Source organism: Pseudonaja textilis, chromosome 2 (assembly GCF_049901715.1).
Source record: "Pseudonaja textilis isolate UNSWEBS1 chromosome 2, rPseTex1.2, whole genome shotgun sequence".
Taxonomy (NCBI): domain Eukaryota; kingdom Metazoa; phylum Chordata; class Lepidosauria; order Squamata; family Elapidae; genus Pseudonaja; species Pseudonaja textilis.
In genome coordinates, this window is record NC_141991.1 from 223847873 (window position 1) to 223857105 (window position 9233).

The 9233-nt window shown below is 35.2% G+C and overlaps 1 protein-coding gene across 3 annotated transcripts in view; it reads right to left on the minus strand.

The window, feature by feature from the left end:
- Positions 1-6007, minus strand: part of ZNF366 (zinc finger protein 366) — a 30581-nt gene extending 24574 nt beyond the window's left edge. For 2 of the 3 annotated variants that reach the window (XM_026718209.2, XM_026718193.2), the window contains exon 1: positions 5779-6006. The gene's annotated coding sequence lies outside the window, so the exon portion shown is untranslated. Of the gene's footprint in view, positions 1-5778 lie in introns of all 3 variants that reach the window. The other variant, XM_087927135.1, reaches the window with a different exon arrangement.
- Between the last annotated feature and the right edge of the window lie 3226 nt (positions 6008-9233).

A 9233-nucleotide genomic window follows, 5' to 3' on the forward strand; every position in this document is an offset into this window, starting at 1 on the left:
TATACTGAATTCTTCCGATGAAGTAATTCTAAATCTGATTTATCAGAGACTTAACTATTTTTAGCCATTTAGCTACTGTACATAAGGGCTGAAAATTCAGAAGGAGGGCTTGTACAGGCAATCCTTGTTTAGTTACCCTAATTGGGACTAGCAACTCAGTCATTAAATGGGGCAATATTTAAGAGAAACCATGATTGTACTTATAATTTTATTTCAGCTTGCCTTTGCTTTATAAAGCTACAAAAGTTGTAACAGCAAAGATTCATCATAAAATTATTTTTTCATCACCATCATAATTGTGAAAGTCACTAAACAAGGCAGTTGCTAAATGAGGACCTGTAATCCTAATGGCTCCATAAGTCAGTTGACCAAGCATCCTTTTTTACGACAAACCTGATTACACTGGGGTTCCTGATTATGACAAAGTCTCAGGTGAATTTGCACCCAATGTATGAACATCTGTGGAGGACATGGGCCTTAACACTGCTTCTCACTTTATATGGTATTTTGTACTTTAATGCATGCATAGATCTTATAACAAGACAGGAAAAATGGACAAAATAATAACTCAACAATGTTTCTAAATCACTGAAAAATATTTACATGAAGCGTTATGAGCATACTTGAGCCCCCACAGCAACTTAGTCTGCATTGTCTTAAACAGGTAGTCCTTATTCAGCGACCATAAATAGGATTGGAAATTTTATTGTTAAGCAAAGCAGTTACTAAGTGAATCAGTTGGTATGCTTATGACCTTACTTCAACTCCTTTGCTTTAAAAGCTGGTAGATTGCTGCCAATAATCATTATCTTGAATGAATTGGAAATAGCAACGGAGTCCACCTCTCAGCCATATCTTAGATGTGCACATAGGAAAGCTAACATCTCAGTTCTCTATGGGAAATTACCTTCAAGTATTGATTCATGCTATAGCATAAAGTATTTTCCCAGCATAAATCATTTCCCTTTTTCTTTTACTTTATATATAAGTTACTAAACTGGAAGCGAAGATCTGAGAACTTTTAAAGTTTGACATAGAACATGGTCAAATTTATATCAGATGTATAGCTACTTCGGCAATTCAATGATCACATGAATTTGGGCTATGCAGAGCTTCAAATTTAGAGGGAAAAGGGTGTTTTAGAACAGGGGTTCCCAACCCTGGGTCTGTGGACCGGCATGCCAGAAACCTGGCCATGGAAACAAGCGAAGCACAGGATACCATGCTTCCTCTGGCCCTGAGAAAAACCTATTTCCACAGAACTGGTCCCTGGTGCCCAAAAGGTTGAGAGCCACTGTTTTAGAACATACTGAGCATATTAGGGCTCCCGGACCATCTGTCTGCAACTCTTTAAATTGCTTGCATCTTTTTCTGGAATTGCCTGGTGACCTTCAACAAATAGAATGCTTCCTATTCATAAGAAAATGTGACCTTGGTTTAAGACATGCAGAAGCTTTCTGTCTTCAGTTCTGAAGTTTTGTACCACCCTGATGTTCATCATTGGGTCCATATGCAGAAGAGCAAAGCTATCACCCATATTCAAGATATACAAGCCTTACTGCTTCTAGAAAGGACAGCTACTGACACAAAGTGAATTTACCAGCCACAATCTATAATGTTTCAGACATCTCTAGGCCATGCTGAGCTATGATGTGGCTTTTTTCAACGTTTTTACACAACTCGCAAAACAATGTATTTTGGTCATCTATGGAGAATGAGTTATAGGCAGACACAGAAATGATTCATCTCAAACAACAATTCAAAGCAAAGGAATGTTTCTACTGTTCCCTTGAAGTAGAATTTGTTTTTTTGTGATGATTCCATATAGCCAAGTTCAAGAGATGGAAAATTACTGCTCTCACTCTCAACCAACTTCATCCTATCCTAATATAGCCATTGTTACAAAGACAATTCAGAGTAAGGACAAAAGATACTGTCCTCGTTTGACACTGCAATATCATATATTAAGGACATGATCCCCATTGAGTTGCTTGCAAGTATTATTCCGGCTAAGGGGATGAAAAGAGTTACTTTTTAGAAAATGCTATGCAGAAAATCAGGAAAATTCCACATTTAAAAAAGTATAAAACCATGACAGGAAAACTAACAATCATAAACAGGCAGTAAACAGGATCTTGGAAATATGAACCACAGAATATTCATTATTTACCTACCCGGTCTCCCTTTTGTATGGAAGATTTTTGCCTGACTTTTACAGCATACGTTCCATTTCTATAAGGACCTTGTGTACCACCTGATGTAATTTTCAGATTTATGTAGCAACTTGGGAGACTCTGAGGAAGACTAACGCAACATCCACAAAACCATTCTGCTGTGGCATAAGGACAGCTCACTTAACATTCATGGAAAGCATGACTGTACTTCACACTGCAGTGGTCATCTTGTACCATCTAGGCACTCAGGGTGCACCAAAACCTACCTGAGGCAGTCCAATATGAAAACAGTATTTTTCCTATTGCTGTGGCATAGTGCCAGCTATGTCAACATGTGGATGCAGAGGTTGGTCCTGTGACCAGGTTTATTATATGACTACTCCTTCTCACATAGACCATATATATTACTTCTCTCCATCATTCAATCACTGATTATAGTTGTGATTGCCTGGTCTCCATATGCAATGGCATTTGTGATCTCCAGATATCATCATTGCCAATGTTTAAGAAAGTTCCACCTCTTAAATATTATTCACAATCAGGATTTGTCTGAATTTTTGCAGTCCAGATTTGGTAACACTAAAGAAGACTGCAATGACATAATGACATAGTCTCTTCATACTCTGATGCAGATCTATTGCTTACCAACATGACTAATTCAGGGGAAGGTAATTACTTACATGGATCTTTAGAGAATTTCCTAAAACACCTGCCAATTTAACCCCAAATGTGGTTCTCACTTTTATGAAAACTCATCTAGTTCTTGGTTTATCTTCCTCTTCCTTTAAGCACTATCTTCTTCTTTCTGTTTAATGGATTCATTTCAGGATTAACTCAAGGCCAAATTATTTAAAATAGACTCTCTACTACAGTTCTGCATAGGTCCAATATATAACACTAGCTGATCATGATTTTAAATCGGATTGTTAGAGATTTTATCATGAACAGTGTAAGTTTTCAGAGAACTGTAACCATCATCTTCTTGTAATCATTTTAAGAATGCTTTATCATATTATTAAACTATTCATTTCCTTATGACTCGTTAACAAGGAATACATGATAAATAACCATAATCAAGAACACTGGGGATTGCCACTGCTCTGGTTTATACATTATACTAAACTATATTTTGCTTAAACCTAATTTACTGAATAAGTTTTAATCAGCTGGGTTCATCCAATGTGTAAAGACCAAACTATTCAAGCAGCATTAACTACAATATGCAAATCCAAGCACTACCTTTGAAAATTAGTATGAATTAACTGCAAGACAAGGTTGTTTCAAAGATCCTTTCCATTCACTGAATGATTAAATATTGCATATAATACTGAACATTCTCTCTCTCTCTGCTATTTCACATGACTTAGTATTTTGGACTTTATCTTAACTAATATTTATGTACTGAATCATTTTGTTCATTTAATAGTTTCCAATGTTTGTTCATTATTTAATTTCTAATTTTGTAGTTTAGGAACAAAGACATGATAGTACATCTTTAAGCAAAAAAGACACCAAACTGTCTGCCTGAAGAAGTTAATTTTTTTCCTTATAACATAATAATGGAATGGTTTTTTTTACTTCTATTTTGATTGCTATTAAATTGTCAATTCTCACTCTAAAACAACCTTCAGAATGAATCACTTGAAGCACTAGCTACAATATTTTTTACTTTATATTTAAATATGAGAAATATAAAATATGATCTAAAAATTAACATTTAATAGGTTCAGTACTGTGTACTTAACTGACCCATATATGAACTTTTCCAAAGATTACTGTTATTTTGAATTATGCTTCAGGTCATAATATTTCTGAGAATGTTAACTTCTCCTGTATCGCTTACCTCAACCAGAGGAAATTTCATTAGAAAGACAGCCAATAAGCCCATCAATTATATCGGCGTACATACCTTTAAAAATTCCAACAAATATCTTAAAGTATTGTAGATAATAGAAAGTTGCATATAATGTCATATGTGAAAAAACCCTCTACTTTGCCATGGACTTGAAATTAAGTCCAAAATTAAATTTTGGGGGTGGCGGGGTGAGGTGTTATTTATTTATTTAAAATATTTCTATATTTGCTCATGGAAGAGCAAAATTCTTCCATGGTGTATGAAATAAAAGAAACAAAGAATTACAAACAAAACATTAAAACAAACACTCAGCAAAGCTCTTGTTAAAAATGCACAGAAGTCACAGTTCAGATAAAATCTCAGTCAGAACGATGAGATGCGTTCTTGTTGTGAATAAAATATTTTTAAAGTCTTTAAAATTGGCAGTTATGAATGCTTGATAAACTTCAAGCAACAAACTATGAAAAGCATTCTGGAAAAGGACTCATTTTAGTAGCACAGGTTTAGTTAAGACCAGAAAGTCTGGGCTGCAAAAATCTAGACAATCACTAAGTAATAGTGTACAGTTAGTTTGCTTGTATCTCTTTGTTTAGTGGTGATTCAGACTTTTGCAGCCCAATTCTGATATCCCCAAATATCATAGTACATAGTAGAATTCTATGTATGTTTCTTCAGAACTGTTGCAATTGGTTCAACAATGCTAAGTCTGTACAGGATTGGAGCTTGAGGAAGAGGGCTCTCCACTTAAAATATTGAAGCTGGTGACAACATGTCCCTATTGAGAAATGACACCAATTTTGTACAATGGGACACATTTTTAAAATGTCTCACTATTATATAATTTCCAGAGAGCTTCGATGTGAGAAAACAGGGTCTTTGATGTGCTGTGAACACTTCATATTTAAACATTGTTCTGCCTGCAGAAGGAAAGGAAAGGGAAGGGAAGGGAAACTGCACTTTAGTGTAAAAGTAAGGCTTACTCCTAGGTGTCTTGGCGTATAACTAAAATTTAAAATACAGCTAAAATTGTAGTCAACAAGATACTGGGAGGACACAATACATGACTGAGCAGAACAAACCTTGTAACTGGAATTTACTTTAACAGAAATGTTGCCTAGATTTTGGTGTATTTGTTTATAAAACAGCTCCCAGAATCTTTTGCTGCTTATAATGCAAAGTGGTTGGTCCATTGGTATTGTACACTTTCAGGAAAGAAAGCACTTAAGATATTAACATTTTATACACACGGCATTGTTCATATAATTATAGCCTCCACCTTCTGCTTAAAAATAGGAGATTTTAAAGAGATCATTCAGGCCAGCCCCTCTGCAGCCTAGGCTAAATGAATTGGCTACAGGACCACATGTAAGTGCATTTCTCAGATGAATTATTATAATTTGATGAATTATCATTCATCCATTTCATGAGGATCTGAAGTATGTCATTCGGATTGGGAAATGCACTAAAACCAAAAGGGTTGCAGCTTTTAGAATGCACTAAAAATGTTTACTGGAGTTGTAAAAATTGTCACCTCTTTCTTAAATTTCAGACTGTTTGATCTGGCATCTAGAAAATGGAGTACTGCATAGTTAATTGTAGAATGCACACACAGGCATACATAAACACACATACTAAGTTCCTGCCAAATTGAATTGCTTGGGACCAAAAAGAAGCATGTATTTTATCTTTCAACTTTCATTTGTTAGTAGTTTACATGCTGCCTTAAGAAATTTTGGAAGGTTAACTTACCAGGTGCTGACCCGACAGTGGTAGTGACCCAATGCTTGTAATTGCTCCCTAATTGGCAAAGTTGTCACTTCTCGTGTGGCAGCTGCAGTGCATTTAGAAAACGTGGAGGGACAGTGTTCCAAATGACTTAAGAAAAAGAGAACAGGAACAATCACTTCATTCTGTTTTTTTTCTTCTTTTCTCAGATGAGTTCTGTACCTTCAGAAAGAAGGAAGGAAGGGAGGGGAGAGGAAGTCAACAACCCTTAGCTTTCCTGCAAAAAAATAAGGAAACGGCAGATAGCCATCTCATTTTCTCAAAATGTTTGGAAAAATAAACCAAAGGAAAAGAAATTCCTCAAGTATTGTATCTTTATGATGGATTTCATAGGGTGAAATTTATAATTCAATGGGTGGAATGTCATCAAAACAAACACAATGTTCCAAATACAGAGCCTTGTTTTGGAAGTCAGATGCCCGTATCTGCAAAATGCTACTTGCTTAAGAATATAAACAATGAGAAAGGGAGAGATGGGTCAGCCCCTCCACATTTCCGACACACAGTTGAAACACCATTCTCAGTATTCATTAAAGTGTACATAAATATAAAGAAATAAATTTGTGTTTAGAAAGAAAGAGGGGTTTCGTGATAATTTTAAGCCAGAGTTACATATGTTACTATTCAGTAATTTCTTATTAATTTTTCTGGTCTGGACCTTCCAGAAGCTCCAATTAGATTGAAAAACTGAAATGCAATTCAGACAACAGTGAAAACTATTGGAAAGAAACCATGGGTCTATAAATTCAGATTATTCCCTATCAAGATCTACTTCCCTGAAAAGAGAAATTGACAGTGCTAGATATCACCTTTAAAGCCTTATAGTATATGGCTCAGCCCTAGAAAGCCTCTTGAAGATCTAACTGCAAGTCCTTCTGTAACACATAGATGATGCATTTGTCAAAGGACAGATGATTGCTGAAGGTCCTCACCTATCAGGAGATGTGATATGAGGGAGCCAAAAGAAGACATTCTGTATGGAGACTCCCTTGCTTTGAAACAAGTGGCCACTCAACTGGCCTTCTAGGAACTTGTAAATACATGACTATTGAAGAAAGTTTTGGGGCTTTAGGTATGGTAGAACTCCCAGTTGCAGGAATAGTATAAACTTGTAATTTTTACCATAACTTTATTGTGCATTTATGTTTTGTGTGCTATTAAATTGTTGATTTAGAGCAGCATTGACTGAAATGCTTTTAAATTTCATTACTAAATGAATGGATAGTTGACTATGGTCTATACATAACCCTTGAACTGCAACTATTTCTGGATCTCCAGATGATGGTGATACCATGAAGTACATTTTGAAAACTATATTTAGAGTTTTAGCTGTTTCCATTGATAGACTATCACAATTCACTCCACATAGGACTTGCTTTGATGAAAGTACAGGAATTTTAGATAACTCAAAGTCAACAATCAAATGAAAATCCAGTGATGAGATCCAATCATGCTATGATGAAAAATCTGCTTTGGTTTCTCATTGCTGTCTTAGTACAAGTCACAGGATTGTAGCCTTTAGAATTTAGATTGTGTAGGGATTGACTAGCTGATAGACTACTTCTCCAATTTTTATCTTGTCTGGGCACTTAAATACTCAGTGGAGTATTTATTTACCCATCTATCTGCATGTTCAAAGGTCTTTTCTTAAGTACATGGTAGACAGATTTCACCTGCCTTCTCTCCAAATTATAAAACATATTCTTGTGATATTTCTAAACTCTGTTAACAGTAACAATAGCAATAACACTTAAACTTATATACCGCTCAATAGTGCTTACAGCACTCTCTAGGAGCATATTGTTAGCATATTGCCCCCAACAATCTGGGTCCTCAGTTTACTTCATTTACCTTTCTTTTAGGAAATTAGTTAAATTTTACCTGTTTAGCTGGGGATTTAAATATATTTTGGTTTAATTTTAATATTGATATATTTGTATTGTGGTCATGTGTGTGTGTGTGTGTGTGTGTGTTGGATGGAAAGGTGGAATATAAATGAAATAAATACAAATTATATAATCTAAAAATATATTTCATATAGTCAAGACTATGGGGTATGCAAGAATGACTACTAGAAGTAGTTTCATCTTCCTGATAGTTCAGTGAGCTGCCATCACTTTAAAGTTAGTTCACTTTCACTTACATATTGAATAATCAACTTCAAAGCAGTTATAGGCTCTCAGACAGAACAATCACATAGGTGCACATCAGAAGAACTCTTCACTCTGTAGCATTTCCCGAAAATATACAAAAGGAGAAAACAAGTTTAAAGGTGTTTTTTTTTAAGCACAATTTGCTTAACTTGCATTGTTGAATGGAAGAACATTTTCCTGAATCACATGTGGGATAAATGGAGCAGAAAGAATAGAGACTGAATTAGGGATACTTAACACAGAGTTTTTTAAGTGTACCTTTTCTCCATAATGATTATGAATAAATATAGCACATATTTATTTTATAGCAGGCAGCTCTAACTTTTTTTAAAAGCAAAATCAGAATCTTTAGAAATAGGAAAGGAAAGGAAACAGAGTCCTCAGGAAGTAGCTTGGGCTATCATCTTTTTGCTTGATAAGCTAGCTTTCCAGAGGTAGTAGAATTCTTTAAAAAAAGGAATATTTAATCTCATGATTTTGTCATGTTTCTTTACAAGACTGTTGAATAGTAATGGTTTTTATCTTTAAAGCCATACATGGCATGGGACCAGGACAGAGGTGGTATTCAGCAGGTTCTGACCAGTTCTGGAGAACCAGTAGCGGAAATTTTGAGTAGCTTGGAGAACCAGCAAATACCACCTCTGACTGGAGATTTTACAGTACCCTTCCCCTGCCACACCCACCAAGCCACACCCACGGAACTGGTAGTAAAAAAAGTTGAATCCCACCACTGGACCAGGCTTAGAATATAAATACTAGAATATGAAAAAAAATGTGGATTATGAGGCAGAGATGATAATTAAAGTGGAAATACAAATGATAAGCCAAGAAAATGACCTGGATAGTGATTCCTTATTCGTTTTACAAAAGAAGTTTGTTAGAGCTTTGAAGAAGCTTCTGAGATGGAAAAAAAATGTGAAGAGAGATCAAATCCTATGACAATATCTGAATGAAATAAACATTAATATTCCTGGAAGCAAAAGAAAAAAGTACAATGTTGGTTTATTTGACCAATGCTAAAATAAGACACGTTTCTATAGAATTCTGAGAACTCTTTATGAACTTTTGCGGACACCAGGAATGAAAATGTTAATGATTTGCTGGCTTATTTTTCACTGCTTCTCTTCCGCCCCTCTTCCTTTTCCTGGAATTTCTGTTCTCTCTTTTCTGAATGTTGTTTGTCATTTCTTTTATTACTGTCTTTTTAAAAACTTCAATAAATATTATTAAATTTGTCTTCTTTAATGACTGTCACAGCACTTCCAC